The following is a 17,606-nucleotide window of genomic DNA, read 5'->3' as shown; positions in this document are numbered from 1 at the left end:
TTAATTTATTTGACATAGAACTTAATTGAACACGTAAATTCAGTCCTGATCGGGCCCAACATATAAGTCAAACCAAATCATTGAGGGGCCTAAATATCGCTTTTACCCTCTTAGGATAAAAGGAACAGATAAACTTCGACTTATATGCATTTATCATTCACTCATCAAATCATGCACAACAATGTGTTTTATAACATCAAGTTTTTGATGCGTTTACACATTATCAATGCACAACCAACATGCAAACAACAAACCATATATCTAGTTTTAAATACTATATGATATTATCATCTTGCGATCACTCATGATAAATTTCATAAAGTGATACCAGCAAGCGTGAGTTTAATCCAATGCTCAAATCTTATTCGTAAGCACTCATGAACGTTGCAGCAAACCTTTGCTATGTCTAATACACTTTAGACAGTCTACAAACCAATACATGACAGTCTTCTTTCATACCTACTTCCAAAGTGTAAGCGACTATGGACTGTTCGAATAATCGTATTATTCAGGAAGTCAAAACATGCAAAGTGAAACAATAGGAAAATAATTAACACAAGATAATAACTTTAATCAAAAATAATACTCCTTTATTTAATCATCAAATGTTAATTACATTTATCTATTACACGTTTCGAAGCTATCTAATCTAAACTAATTTCGTCCTTCAGTCTAATGCTCCTAGCGTGCTGCAAGTGGTTAATCCTACTCAGCCCTTCGTAAGCGGATCTGCTAGGTTATCCGCTGACGATACCCTCTTCACTATGAGGAGTCCCTCTACTACCCGATGTCTAATAAAAAGATATTTCCTATGGGTATGTCAGGATCTGCCATGATCCCTCGGTTCCTTCGTCAAGGCAACCGCACCTTCGTTATCACAGAAAATTTCCATAGGCTCTTTTACGGCTGGAATAACTCCAAGGTCTCCGATGAAGTTCTTCAACCATATCACCTCCTTTGACGCTTCGCTCGCTACTATGTACTCTGAGTCGCACGTTGAATCAGCTACAATCTCCTGCTTGGAACTTTTCCAGGTCACTACTACTCCATTTAAGGTAAAGATCCAGCCTGACTGGGAACGATAGTTGTCTTGGTCGGTGTGACAACCCGATATTCCAACTCTATGTAATGACCTAAAAAGTCAAGTATTGTAACCACTTTTGTGATAATGAAATTAACTTCGAAAATAAAATGTCCAAAAAGTTTCTATTTAATTACCTACTATGATAGATGTCTTTAAACCGTGTTCGTACGTAAAAAGAATGCCCAAATCCGACTTCATATATTGAAGTTATGATTTTTCCAAGTTCGGCTTAGCGACAGACAGCTAAAAACTCGAATCGGAGATCGAACGACTTTTGACCGGAATGACCTAAACGAGAATCGAAGGTCTCGACAATGGTATTTTAGCGGTAAAAAGTCTGGCAAAAACAGACGTCAGATAAAGAAGTTATGAATTTCTAACGAAATTTTCTTAACGCGACTTTCTAAAAATAAATAACAAAAATAATTTTAAAATTTGCCAACGGTATCTAAACGAAAGTTGTAGAGCGTAGTCTCACCTACGCATGGATATAAAGAACGTCAAAAACGGAGTTCGTATGAAGAAGATATGAATTTTTGAAGTTTGTTAAATATTAAATATATAAATTTTAATATTTAGTCTTCGTATTATCCGAAGGAGGAGTCACCAGGTCGGGCCGAGTTACGCCCAGCGTAACCTCGTACGCCCAATGTAATCGAGGCCTAGGCCTCGGATCGTCCACGTCTCGCTCTATGCGAAGCTACGCCTGTCCCATCCGGAGTCCGAAGCAGTCAAGGATGCGCTCATGCGTGACGCACGAGTACGTCCAGCGTACTCCGGTACGCCCAGCGTACCAACGCGGTTCCCACACCCTATAAAAGGGATGCGAGGGTTCCGATGAAAAGGGCCATTCTCTCTCGTTTCTCTTGCGTTGTTGCCTCGTTTTCCATGCCCGTGCTAACCCGAAGTCCCAGTCACTTTGCTCAAGTCCCGAAGGTCGTTTGTACTCCCGAGATTCCCGAGAATCCCGAGAAAATCCGTTTTCCCGAGACGAAATTCTGCCCGGTTTTCATCTCGCCTTTCTTCGATCTTTCAAGTGAGCTCATACCCCTTAATTAACCCTTTTAAATATTCTAAATGCTTTTATATGCTTTCAAGGGGGGAATACAAGTAAAACACACGATTATTATCGGGTGTTATATATAAAGTTTATTATACACTTTTATTAAATAGAATCGTATGTGATTTATAAACTTTATAGGGAACTCTCGTATATAAAATATATTACAATAGCATTCTATCTTTTGAAATATAAATTGTTTTCATACATGTATAAACTAAACATTTTGCTTAGATTATATGTATACGTGTCTATCTTAGACACTATAAAAATCTATACTTTCATATCAAGTGATTCATTTGCTGGGGATTTCTAAACAAATGAGACACACTTTTAGAGAGCTATAATAGGTATAGTTTTATGAGAATATTGCTAACTTTTACATACTAGAAACAAAATTTTCAAGAAGACACTTTCATATACAAGAACAAACGAACATTTTAACACGTAAATCTGTTTTTATACTAAGATTTGTGAGACATTAACTTCACGTACGTTCGAGTACACATTTCAAGTCCTGTATTATATACCAGAATCCCTTGGAGGGGGAGCATGGTGTTTGTGTATAGATCTATACCGGCTTGACAACCCGCGCCTTGACTGTTAGCTACAGTCCACCATTTGGGGTGACAAACGTCATAACATTCCAACGCCTGAAGAACGTTGTGTATAGGCATTCCGAGTCAATAGTATGGTTATAAAACTCACATGGGGTATTAAAAATACATTGATTTACGAGGTTTTCAAACATATTGTTTATTTTACACGTACATACATTTTCTAGAAACAAACATTTGTCTTGTTAGAAGGCTACATTTATGTTAGTAGAAAATATGGGATTTTCTAGAAACAAACAAACAAAAACAAAACATTTCATTTTCATACAAACATTGTCATTTAATACTTATGAAACTCACCAGCTTAAATGCTGATCTACTCTTTCAAAACTACTTTTATGTCCTAGGGATTCAGTAATTATAGGTATCAAAACAACTTTTGAAGAAGGGACGTTGCGCCGTCAATTTAAATTCATATTTTGGCATCATATTGTAATTGGTTTTGAACATGTACTTTTTAACAATGTAAACTTTCAATTATATATATGATGGTTGTAATGCTTTCTTTACTATGTATTCATTTGTTATGCTACCACATGAAGTCATCCACCTCCGAACGTTTCCGCCGTTCCGGTTTGGGGTGTGACAAATTGGTATCAGAGCAATGTTTATAGTGAACTAAGTATATCGAACCACATAAGATATACAAACTATAAATGCTTAAGGGACTAATACTCTCTGATAAAACATTTTCTTTTGTTTTATTTTACGCCTAAGCCGCGTTTCGTTTAAACTTAAATTGCTAGTTCATTCAAGTACAAATACATGCGTACAACAAACTTATTTTCATGATTATAACTATACAAGAAGTATTTAGACAAGCTGGACACTACGGTTAAAACTCATTATATGTAATCGGATTTGGGACAAATATATCATGATCAACTATATTTGTCCAAGATCGGACCAATATATATCGAGGATTGCTCATAGTGAGAAACAAGTCAAAACTTACCAAAAACATCACAAGAATCAAACACAAGAAATTAAATACTATAGGAGTATTTGCTACATAAACTAACTTAACTTACATGTTTAAATCTTACATATTCCAACTTTATTCTTATAACCCTATTCTCGTACAGTCAAATGGCTGGATTTCACCACCCCGGCGACCCCTACTATCCCAACCAAGGCAACGGGGGATGGATCGAAGGTGATCCCGAGGAGGACGAAGAACCCATAGAATTGGATGATGACTCCGGTACCGACTCAGAGCCGGAAGTGATCAATCCACCACCCGCACAACCTCCTGTCTTCGTCAGGAACTTTCAAGGACCGACTCCCGTCTGGGGAAGTCACCTCCACCATTGGAGCCAACAACAAAACCTACGCCCTCCCTACGACATGTGCCGAGACTTCTACGATGTCCGTGGCTGAGGTTCGGCTGATCGGGCACTCCCAGTAATGGTGGGCAAGCTAGCCAATCAGTCCTACCAATCTGGAGTTCAAGCTAGCTGGATTCGGGATGTCAACGTAGAAGTACAGGTTCACACTTCTAACATCCGTAGGCTGGACAAAATTCAGGACAATGCCCAACTCCAAACCGAGGCATTTCAAGCACAAATGATTGCAGCCCTCGCCGAATTGAGGGAACAACAAGCCGCTTTTGATAGGCGTCTAATGGAATCGAAGCATTCAGATGCGGAGTCAAGATCCAAGTGCAACCTACGTTGCAAGTAGTGCTTGCCAAAATATCAAATTTTGTTATAAGTTAGGACCTCGGCTAAAAGTTTTTAATTTTCTTAAACTTTGTAACCGGAGACCCTTATAAGGGTCAAATTTTCGTGATCATTGAATCAACTATTATATTAATATAAGCGGCACTATTATTACTACGTGGAGCATTTCATTCAATCCTTAAAAAGTTATGGAAAAGCAAAATGCTTGTTTCATATTTTCAATCTTGCAAATAACTTCCATTCTTCTATTTTGGAACTTGTACTATCATCTATCGTTGTACCATAAAATCTAGTTCATAAGACACATTCAGTTTCTATACTAAGTAATTCTTATCGTTATCTTTTCAACCTTTAGTTGAAGGATGCCTCCGCGTAGGAACCCAAGGCGAAACAATGGTGGGGAAGCACCTATACCACCACCACATCCACCTCCTCAATTTGATGCTGTCATGTTCCAAGCAGCAGTCACCGCAGCGGTAGTAGCTGCCATGTCACAGATCAATAACTCAAGTACTACTGGCTCGGGAACTGGCACACACCTATCCAACCATGGCGAGAGTCATGGGCAACCCCGAGAATGCACCTATAAGGAGTTTACTAATGCCAAACCCCGAATGTTTTATGGAACTGGTGGTGTGATGGCTCTGAGGTAGTGGATCGAAAGGACAGAATGAGTCTTTGAAATCTGCTCCTGTCCCGAGCACAGCAAAGTCAAATCTGCAACCTTCACCCTTATTGACAGAGCTTTAGCTTGGTGGAATGGCCACGTTAAGGTACTTACCCTGATAGTGGCAAACTCCATAAACTGAGAGAGCTTAAAAATCATGCTGATGAGAGAATACTGTCCACGAGGAGAGATTCAAAAACTCGAGCACGAATTCTGGACTCTTGGAATGGTTGGTACCGATATCGCAACTTATACCAACAGATTCTGCGATCTAGCAATCCTCTGTCCAGATATGATTGCTCCTCAGAGCAAGAAAATAGAGAGATACATTTCAGGACTGTCGCCCCAAATTCGGTCAAGTGTGTTAGCTTCGAAACCTGACACTTTTGAAAGTGCCAAGGAACTGACACAATCTCTTGTTGACTATGGAGGTCATCAGAACTCAACGGTTGCTACACCAGAACCAAAAAAGGGAAACAACAACAACAACAATAACAGGAAGAGAGTATGGAATAAAGGGAAGGGTGGGCCTTCTAAAGAATCCACGAAGAAACAACTGGTTTCAGTGAATGATGCCACTGTACCTACTACCGTTCCTACAAATTCCTACCCAACAAAGACTTATGGGGGTAACCTTCGAAAGTGCACCAAATGCACTTACCACCATCATGGACCTTGTCGGGAAACGCAGTGCTCCAACTGCAACAGAAAGGGACACACTGTCCGTTTCTGCAAGGATCCCGCAAAGCCGATCACTCAAGTTCCCAGGACGGGTGTAGGCCAAACTTGCTACGGTTGTGGCAAGGTGGGCCACTACAGGAGAAACTGCCCAAAGGCAGCAAATACCGGAGAGGTGGGACGAGTTTTGGCAATAGGCCACGATGAAGCCGTAGCTGATCCGACTGTAGTTGCTGGTACGTTCCTTCTAGATAATTCATATGCATGCATATTATTCGATAGTGGAGCGGAGAGAAGCTTCGTGAGTCAAAACTTTATTCACTTTCTTAAACCAAAACCTAGCAAGTTAGAAAAATCATTCACTGTAGAGATGGGCAATGGAAAAACGGAAAACACTAACTGCATATACATGGACTGTACGTTAACTTTAGACGGTCATTCTTTCCCAATCAACCTCATGCCGGTCCAAATTAAAAGTTTCGACGTCATAGTCAGCATGGATTGGTTAAGTCTTCTTCGTGCTAACATCATGTGCTTTGAGAAAGCAGTTCGTCTTAATCTCCCTAACAACGAAACATTAGTGATTTACGGCGACAAATCAAGTACACACCTTCGCATCATTTCGTGCATCCAAGCTCGAAAGTGTTTACGGAAGGATTGTCGAGCATTCCTAGCACACATCGTCGATACAAGTCAGGAACTGAAGGACATCAACACCATTCCAGAACTATGCGACTTTCCCGATATCTTTCCAGAAGAACTACCGGGATTACCATCACAACGCCAAGTCGAGTTTAGAATCGACTTAGTTCCAAGGGCTACCCCAGTAGCAAAATCGCCTTATCGCCTAGCACCAGCAGAGATGCAAGAACTTTCCAGTCAAATTAACGAACTCCTTCAAAAAGGATTCATAAGACCAAGTTTCTCACCTTGGGGAGCACCGGTCTTGTTCGTAAAGAAGAAAGACGGATCGTTCCGTATGTGCATTGACTACAGAGAACTGAACAAACTTACTATCAAAAACCGTTATCCTCTACCCCGTATTGACGACCTATTTGATTAACTTCAAGGAGCAAAGTACTTCTCAAAGATAGATCTACGATCTGGATATCACCAATTACGAGTACTAGAGGGGGATATTCCAACAGCCTTCCGAACTCGTTATGGACACTACGAATTTGTAGTGATGTCGGATTAACCAACGCACCAACAGTATTTATGGACCTAATGAATAGGGTGTGTCGTCCTTACTTGGATCAGTTCGTCATCGTCTTTATCGATGATATACTTATCTACTCCCGAAGTAAGGAAGAGCATAATCAGCACCTACGAAAAGTCTTAGAAACACTGCGATCGGAGAAACTCTATGCAAAGTTCTCTAAATGCGAATTTTGGATTTAAAGAGTCGAATTTTTGGGCCACGTTGTTAGCGAGAAAGGGATACACATGGACCCCTCCAAAATTAAGGCCATTGAGAACTAGTCGGCACCAAAGACACCTACAGAGATTCGTCAATTTCTAGGTCTCGCCGGCTACTATCGCAGATTCATAAAGAACTTCTCTAGCATTGCGAAACCTCTTACTACATTAACCCAGAAAGGCGTGGCCTTTGACTGGGAAGCAAAACAAGAGAGGGCGTTCCAAACGTTGAAACAGGCCTTGTGAACCGCACCGATACTATCCCTCCCCGAAGGGATAGAAGATTTCGTAGTGTATTGCGATGCATCAAACCAAGGACTTGGTTGTGTTGTTATGCAGAGAGGGAAGGTTATTGCTTATGCCTCCCGACAGCTTAAGACACACGAAGTGAACTATACGACCCACGATCTTGAGTTAGGAGCAGTGGTATTTGCTCTGAAGATCTGGAGACACTACTTATACGGAACAAAAAGTATTATTATCACCGATCACAAGAGCCTTCAACACATTTTTGATCAAAAGGAACTCAACATGCAACAACGACGATGGGTCGAGTTACTCAATGACTACGAATGTGAAATTCGTTATCATCCTTGCAAGGCCAACGTGGTAGCTGATGCCATCAGCCGAAAGGAATACACTGGTCAGAGAGTCAAATCTCTAACTATGACTATCCATTCCCACTTATCCACGCAAATTAAGGAGGCTCAACTGGAAGCTTTGCAACCTAAAAATGTGGCGAGTGAATCCCTGAGAAGAATGGAAAAGAATCTAGAAATCAAGGCTGGCGGGGCATATTATCTCATGGACCGAATCTGGACGCCGAAACATGGTGGTTTCAGAGACGTAGTCATGACCGAAGCACACAACACGAGATATTCCATTCACCCAGGTTCAGATAAAATGTATCTGGATCTTAAGAAACTGTACTGGTGGCCTAACATGAAAGCAGAAATTGCTACCTTGGTTAGTAAATGCCTTACTTGCGCTAAAGTTAAGGTCGAGTATCAGAAACCGTCAGGATTACTACATCAACCGGAGATACCAGAATGGAAATGGGAGCGGATTACTATGGACTTCATAACCAAGTTGCCCAAGACGACGGGTGGACTCGATACCCTATGGGTCATCATCGATAGATTGACCAAATCCGCGCATTTCCTACCAATCAAGGAGACTGACAAGATGGAAAAGCTTACTAGAACTTACATAAGGGAAATAGTGCGACTGCATGGTGTTCCGATATCCATTATCTCCGATAGAGATAGTAGATTCACTTCAAGATTCTGGCAGTCACTACAAAGTTCCCTGGGGACTAGGCTAGACATGAGTACAGCCTACCACCCACAAACAGACGGGCAAAGTGAGAGAACGATACAAACTGTGGAAGATATGCTGAGATCCTGTGTGATTGACTTTGGAAAGGCATGGGATATCCATTTACCCCTTGTCGAATTTTCATACAATAATAGTTATCATACAAGCATAAAGGCTGCTCCGTTTGAAGCCCTCTATGGTTGAAAGTACAGATCCCCTCTGTGTTGGACTGAAGTTGGCGATACCCAGTTAGCTAGAGGACGAGTTCCTGAAAGCACTCTCACCGGTCCGGAAATCATACGGGAAACGACAGAGAAGATCGTTCAAATTCGTGAACGGTTGAAAGCCTCTAGAGACCGACAGAAAAGCTACGCTGACCAAAGGAGGAAACCTTTGGATTTCCAGGTAGGAGACCAGGTTTTATTGAAGGTCTCACCGTGGAAGGATTTAATACGCTTTGGAAAGCGTGGGAAACAAAATCCAAGATACATAGGGCCTTTCGAGATTCTTGCTAGAATCAGCCCTGTGGCTTACAAGCTTAATCTACCGCGTGAACTTAGTAACATACATCCAACCTTCCATGTATCGAACTTGAAAAAGTGTCTGTCCGATGAGACTCTTGTTATTCCACTCGACGAGATCGAGATCAACGAGAGCCTCAACTTTGTGGAAGAACCGGTAGAAATCATGGACCGAGAGGTCAAACAAACGAAACAAAGTCGCATACCAATCGTGAAGGTTCGCTGGAACGCCAAGCGGGGACCTGAATTCACATGGGAACGCGAAGATCAGATGAAACAAAAGTACCCTCATCTTTTTCATATTCACTAATATCTTTACTACTTTAAAATTTCGGGACGAAATTCCCTCTAACGGGGGGATGATGTGACAACCCGATATTCCGACTCTATGTAATGACCTAAAAAGTCAAGTATTGTAACCACTTTTGTGATAATGAAATTAACTTCGAAAATAAAATGTCCAAAAAGTTTCTATTTAATTACCTACTATGATAGATGTCATTAAACCGTGTTCGTACGTAAAAAGAATGCCCAAATCAGACTTCGTATATTGAAGTTATCATTTTTCCAAGTTCGGCTTAGCGACAGACAGCTAAAAACTCGAATCGGAGGTCGAACGACTTTTGACCGGAATGACCTAAACGAGAATCGAAGGTCTCGACAATGGTATTTCAGCGGTAAAAAGTCTGGCAAAAACAGACGTCAAATAAAGAAGTTATGAATTTCTAACGAAATTTTTTTAACGCGACTTTCTAAAAATAAATAACAAAAATAATTTCAAAATTTGCCAACGGTATCTAAACGAAAGTTGTAGAGCGTAGTCTCACCTATGCATGGATATAAAGAACGTCGAAAACGGAGTTCGTATGAAGAAGAAATGAATTTTTGAAGTTTGTTAAATATTAAAAATATAAATTTTAATATTTAGTCTTGGTATTATCCGAAAGAGGAGTCACCAGGTCGGGCCGAGTTACGCCCAGCGTACCCTCGTACGCCCAACGTACTCGAGGCCTAGGCCTCGGATCGTACACGTCTCGCCCTATGCGAAGCTACCCCTGTCCCATCCGGAGTCCGAAGCAGTCGAGGATGCGCTCATGCGTGACGCACGAATACGCCTAGCGTACTCCGGTACGCCCAGCGTACCGAGGCGGTTCCCACACCCTATAAAAGGGATGCGAGGGTTCCAAAGAAAAGGGTCATTCTCTATCGTTTCTCTTGCGTTGTTGCCTCGTTATCCGTGCCCATGCTAACTCGAAGTCCGGGTCACTTTACTCAAGTCCCAAAGGTCGTTTGTACTCCCGAGATTCCCGAGAATCCCGAGAAAATCCATTTTCCCGAGACGAAATTCTGCCCGGTTTTCATCTCGCCTTTCTTCGATCTTTCAAGTGCGTTCATACCCCTTAATTAACCCTTTTAAATATTCCAAATGCTTTTATATGCTTTCTAGGGGGAATACAAGTAAAACACACGATTATTATCGGGTGTTATATATAAAATTTTATTATACACTTTTATTAAATAGAATCATATGTGATTTATAAACTTTATAGGGAACTCTCGTATATAAAATATATTACAATAGCATTCTATCTTTTGAAATATAAATTGTTTTCATACATGTATAAACTAAACATTTTGCTTAGATTATATGTATACGTGTCTATCTTAGACACTATAAAAATCTATACTTTCATATCAAGTGATTCGTTTTCTAGGGATTTCTAAACAAGTGAGACACACTTTTAGAAAGCTATAATAGGTGTAGTTTTACGAGAATATTGCTAAGTTTTACATACTAGAAACAATATTTTCAAGAAGTCACTTTCATATACAAGAACAAACAAACATTTTAACACGTAAATCTGTTTTTATACTAAGATTTGTGAGACATTAACTTCACGTACGTTCGAGTACACATTTGAAGTCCTGTATTATATACCAGAATCCCTTGGAGGGGGAGCATGGTGTTTGTGTATAGATCTATACGGGCTTGACAACCCACGCCTTGACTGTTAGCTACAGTCCACCATTTGGGGTGACAAACGTCATAACATTCCAATGCCTGAAGAATGTTGTGTATAGGCATTCCGAGTCAATAGTATGGTTATAAAACTCACATGGGGTATTAAAAATACATTGATTTACGAGGTTTTCAAACATATTGTTTATTTTACACGTACATACATTTTCTAGAAACAAACATTTGTCTTGTTAGAAGGCTACATTTATGTTAGTAGAAAATATGGGATTTTCTAGAAACAAACAAACAAAAACAAAACATTTCATTTTCATACAAAAATTGTCATTTAATACTTATGAATCTCACCAGCTTAAATTCTAATCTACTCTTTCAAAACTACTTGTATGGCCCAGGGATTCAGTAATTACAGGTATCAAAACAGCTTTTGAAGAAGGGACGCTGCGCTGTCAGTTTAAATTCATATTTTGGCATCATATTGTAATTGGTTTTGAACATGTACTTTTCAACAATCTAAACTTTCAGTTATATATATGATGGTTGTATTGCTTTCTTTACTATGTATTCATTTGTTATGCTACCACATGAAGTCATCCGCCCCCGAACGTTTCCGGCGTTCCGGTTTGGGGATGTGACAGTCGGTCTGAAAACTAGCATCACTATACCCTCGCACCCTTAAGTCATCACTCCCACCGAGGACTAGAAACCATTCCTTGGTCCTCCAAAGGTACTTAAGAATATTCTTGACTGCGGTCCAATGCGTTCTACCAGGGTTCCCTTGATATCTGTTGACCATGCTCAAAGTGAAGGCCACATCAGGGTGAGTACAATTCATAGAATACATGATCGAGCCAACTGCGGAAGCGTAAGGTAGTCGACTCATTTTTGCTATCTCAGCTTCGGTACTCGGACTTTGAGTCTTACTCAACTTGGTATTGATTTGGATCGGTAACTCCCCTTTCTTGGAATTCTCCATACTATAACGCTTTAGTACCTTGTCCAAGTAAGTATTCTAACTAAGTCCTATTAGTCTTTTACTCCAGTTTCTCAATATCTTTATTCCCAAAATATTGGCAGCCTCTCCTAGGTCCTTCATAGTGAAACACTTCCCAAGCCAGGACTTAACTTCCTCCAGGGTCGAGATGCCATTTCCTATGAGTAGCATGTCATCGACATACAGTACGAGGAAGCTAACTATACTACCACTGGCTTTCACATATACACATGACTCATCCTCGCTTCGCAGGAAACCAAAATCTTTGACTTTCTCGTCGAAACAAAGATTCCATCTGCGAGATGCTTGTTTCAATCCATAAATGGACTTCTCAAGCTTACACACTTTATTAGGATGTTTTGCATTGACAGAACCCTCCGGCTGACTCATGTAAACATCCTCAGCCAACTTTCCATTAAGGAAAGCGGTTTTGACATGCATCTGCCAAATCTCATAGTCATGAAATGCAGCAATGGCTAGCATCACCCTAATAGACTTTATCTTTGCAACCCATGAGAAGCTCTCATTGTAGTTAACTTCGGGAGTTTGAGTAAAGCCCTTCGCAACCAATCGCGCCTTATAAGTGTGTACTTTCCTATCCGTGTCAGTCTTCTTCTTGAAGACCCACTTGCGCCCGACCGTCTTACGACCTGACACATTGTCAACCAAATTCCAAACTTGATTGTCAGACATGGACTGAATCTCGCTATCTATAGCCTCTTTCCATTTCACAGACTCTGGGCCTGCCATGGCTTCCTTATAACTGTTAGGTTCATCCAAATTTACTAGTGTACTATCACTAATAAACATATATCCTTCAGTAGTAATATGGAAACCATAAAACTGGGGTGGAATGCTAACTCTTTCGGAACGTCTAAGAGGTATTGACTCGTCAATCGGTTCAAGAGGAGTTTCCTCCTGAATTTGAACGCCAGTGTCAGAGGTTCCTTCACCATTCGATTCTTGAAGCTCTTCAGGATCAAGTTTCCTCCTACTGTCTCCTTGGCTTATGAGTTCTCGCTCTTGGAAAACCCCTCTCCTCGCAACGAAAACAACATTTTCACTCAGTCTATAGAATTGATAACCAAAAGACTTCTGCAGGTATCCGATAAAACTACACCGCTCGCTATGAAGTTTGAGCTTGTTGTGAGTCTCTCGTCTTACGAAAGCCTCGCAACCCCAAACCTTGATATGTTCCAACGGGGGAGCTTTCCCTGTCCACATCATGTGAGGTGTTTTGGCAACCTTCTTTGTAGGGACTAAGTTAAGGATATGGGTGGAAGTCTCTAAGGCATACCCCTAGAATGAGATAGGCAGCAAAGCACGACTCATCATGGAACGAACTATGTCGAACAACGTTGGATAAGTGGTGTCAATTGCGAAACTATTCCACATTCCTTGAGGTATTCGTGGAATTCAAGACTAAGGTACTCTCCTCCTCGATCGGATCAAAGCATCTCTATTTTCCTGCCCAACTGATTCTCCACTTCTTGCTTAAACTCTTTGAACTTTTCAAAGGTTTCTGACTTGTGCTTGATTAAGTATATATACACATATCTGCTATAATCATCGGTGAAAGTCACATGGAAGCGGCTCGCATCCCTTGTGGTGGATCTAAAGGGCTCACACACATCAGTGTGTATGAGATCCAATAAACCCTCACCCCTTTCACAAGCGCTAGTGAATGGTGACTTGGTAATATTTCTAAGTAAACAAGACTCATGCACGTCATCGTCCTTAAGGTCGAATGAATCTAGCACTCTATCCTTTTAGAGTTAGGCTATCCGTTTCTTGTTGACATGTCCAAGACGAAAATGCCACAAGCATGCTTTATCCAAACTATTGGAATAATCGATACACAACACATCATTTCCTAAATTGTCTACAGCCATCATAGTTTCATATATTCCATTACAAGGCAATGCTTCAAAATAGAAAAAACCATTAAGAAAAGCATTAATAGAACCTTTTTCATTATCAAACAAAAATCTAAATCCTTGTTTATATAAACCATGAAAAGAAATGATATTTCTTGCCATATCTGGCGAATAGAAACAATTATTCAACTCTAGTCCTAACCCACTACTAAGAACTAAAGAGTAAACTCCAATTTTGGTGACAGGCGTCGATCTTCTATTCCCCATGATCAAGTTTATCTTCCCATGCTCCACATCCCTATTTCTTCTTAGGCTCTGCAAGTCATAACAAATGCGAAAACCACATCCTATATCAAGTACCCAAGAAATAGCATGCAATGAGTTATTAGATTGAATAGTGTAAATACGTCCGAAGGATGGCTTGATCTTTCCATCCTTGATATCTTGCAGATACTTCGGGTAGCTTTGTTTCCATGCCTCTTCTCATGGCAGTAGTAGCACTCTGCATCTTTGGGGGTAGAGGTGGGTGCAGCGGGACCAGCCTTGGTTCCAATAGAAGAAGTTCCATCATGGGACTTTCCCTTATGGTGGCTCTAGGAAGGAGCGTTCCTCTTCTTACCCTTCCCCTGCCCAATAGCCAAGACGGGGGCAGCCATAGGAGTTGATGCAACAGATTTATCCTTGAGGTTGCTCTCAGCAGTCCTCAACAACCCTTGAAGCTTGCTCAACGTCACCTCCTCTTTGTCCATGTGATAGGTTATGTGGAAATGGTTGTAACAAGGCGGTAAGGAATGAAGAATTATGTCTATTTCTAGCTCCTCATTTAAGTCCAAATTTAACTTCTAAAGGTGGTCAACATATCTTTGCATCTTCTGGAGATGAATAGTGGCAGACTCTTCTTCTCTCATCTTGGTCGTGATCATCGAAGTGATGATTTCGTACCTCTCTTGCCTTGTGCTTTGATGGTACCTATCCATCAAATCGTGATGCATCTCATAGGGATAGAAGTCCTCGTAGGAGTTTTGGAGTTCGGCGGTCATGGTTGCGAGCATGATGCAATGGACTTTCGTAGCATCTCGCTCGTGGGCCTCAAAAGTAGCAATCCCCTCGGGAGTAGCAGTGTTGATGTTTACTTCTTTCAACTCCTTGTCGAGGACATACTCCTTGTCCTCGTAGCGGGTAACCATTCGGATGTTGCAGATCCAATAATTAAAATTGGACCCATCGAAGATCACCCTCCCACACGAATTCAACTCCTTGTCGAGGACATACTCCTTGTCCTCGTAGCGGGTAACCATTCGAATGTTGTGGATCCAATCATTAAAATTGGACCCATCGAAGATCACCCTCCCACATAAATTCATGAGTGATAATGAGCCGGAAGAGTTTGAGCCTGAAGCGTTGTTTGAGTTCGACATCTGAAAAGGGAAAGAGACAAAGTTTGATTAGATAAGAATCCCCAATTAAACACCCAAATGAGAAATTAGGGCTAGGATCCAACAACATTATTTACAACTTAAAAGAGGGATGTCGTAATTTAAACTGCAAATAATTTGAAGGTAAGTGAATCACGATTCACTAATTTTCACCATGAAAAAGAAAAGTGATTAAGTTTTAAATGTATTTAAACTCCTAGATCTTTTGAGATTCATTGAACTTTTCAATGGCATGTTTAAATCTCGATATGCCCTTCAAGTTTGTGAATGGAATACCGAGGATCACAAACAAGGTATGAATAACCATGCAAATGTACATGGTGCCCCCAATGTTACAGTCACGTAATCAATGTGCCGGTTAGCCACACACGCTCCATTGATCTATGACAAACATTGAGTCACTCTTTGCTACCTTTGCTTAGATCCAAATTAGTGTGCCGGCTAACCACACACGCTCCACTAACGTATTAGCAAGGGTACAAAGTGTAATTTCATGGAATAGCATCAAATTCACATTTTTCCTAAAGTAACCAAGATTGGGAATTTTATAAAAAACATTTAGTTACTGTATTAATCATTATACTTTTAATGAGGAATTAGTTGCCCTATCCTACCCGTTCGGCTAACGACCCTCCACCAATCAAGGAAGCAGAGGGTGAGAGTGGACACCCATTAAACAACCATTTTATAGGCCATAACCTTATACCCCCCCCCCCCCTTTTATAGATCGGCTTCATGAATGAGGCCTACTAACGGTAAGACTAGCATTTATCTTATACATATATAATAATTATTCTTATAATATTATAATAGTATAAGGATGAATTTTAAACTTGTAAAATTCTAGGGTTTGGAATTTAATTATTTCAAAATTAAATTTTTTAATCAAAAAGTAAATTCCAAAACATGAGGGCATGTTTTGAAACATTTCAAAACTATATAGATCAAAATTCAAATAAACAATTAAACAATTAATTTTGATTATTATCTAATTTTGATCTAATCCAATTTCATGCAAGATAATTGATCAAATAATTAAAATAATTAACATTTATCAAATAAGGTAATAATTATCTAATTAAATGACAAAAATCTTTTATTTTGACAAAAATAATTCTTGGGCTGAAGATTGTTTTGAAGATTGCGTCTTTTGGGCTCGATAGTTTAGTTATTTTGTATTCCGGTTTGGGCCTGTCCAACCGAGAGCCTTTTATGTTTTATATATAAGAATATGCTTGCATGCATATTAGGTTAACGATTTTTAGAGAGTAACGATTATAGCGATTCGTCTAGAGCATAACGATAGCATTACAGGTTTCTTTAATCGTTCTTGTAACCTACCAATCCTCTACAGTTGATGTTCTTAATCGAGCTCTTCTGAGGATTTTGTTTAATCATTCGACACGTTTGATTCAATCTTGTTTCGTTCTTATTTTCATGTTCTTATAATTTTATATTTACATACTTGTTCAAGATCTAATCGATCTTCATAAATCAAAGGTTATTTTAATCTCATCAATTGGTATCAGAGCAGGAGGCTGTGTAATCAATACACATCTTTTCTGTGAAAAAGATTTCAATTAGGGTTTTTTTCGCAACTATCGGTATTTATTGAGCCGTCATCTCATTATTGACGTATCTTGATATTTATTGTTTTGCCCTAATCTGCTTTATTACAAGTCTGATCTTTGAACAGGTTTTTATGATCATAATGGACGTGTCGCAATCAAACCCTATTAATATTTCCAACAGCATCGGTTCAACGACAAAGATTCCAATCTTATACACCCATGACTATGAAGTATGGGCGCATCACTTCGAAGACTACGTGATTGGATCTGAGGATAATGGGTACCTCATATGGGAAGCCATCATTAATGGACCGTTTTCACATTCTGCAACGTCCAGGACTATTAAGACACAAAAGGAGTACAATGATCTGCTAAAGGATGTGAAGGATATTGCACAAGATGAAAAGGACAAATTCCAGTGCAATATCAAGGCGTTAAGGTTGATCAGATTCGCCCTTCAGTCCGACACATTCAGGCTGGTCAGCTCATGCACGACGGCAAAGGAAGTTTGGGATAGACTTCGCGAACTGTATTCTACAGACGAGGATCTTGAACATTCTATCCAAACTTTGCTTTTATCTGAGTTTGGAGAATTCAGGCAAGGGGCCGAAGAAACGGTGACCCAGACGTTCGATCGCTTCAATCATCTTCTCAGCAAGATGATCAAACACGATATTGAAAGGAAGCTTATCGAGCAGAAGGTTA

Source organism: Lactuca serriola, chromosome 4, assembly GCF_051521515.1.
Source record: "Lactuca serriola cultivar US96UC23 chromosome 4, Lser_US96UC23_V15, whole genome shotgun sequence".
NCBI lineage: Eukaryota > Viridiplantae > Streptophyta > Magnoliopsida > Asterales > Asteraceae > Lactuca > Lactuca serriola.
This window is presented reverse-complemented; position numbering follows the sequence as displayed.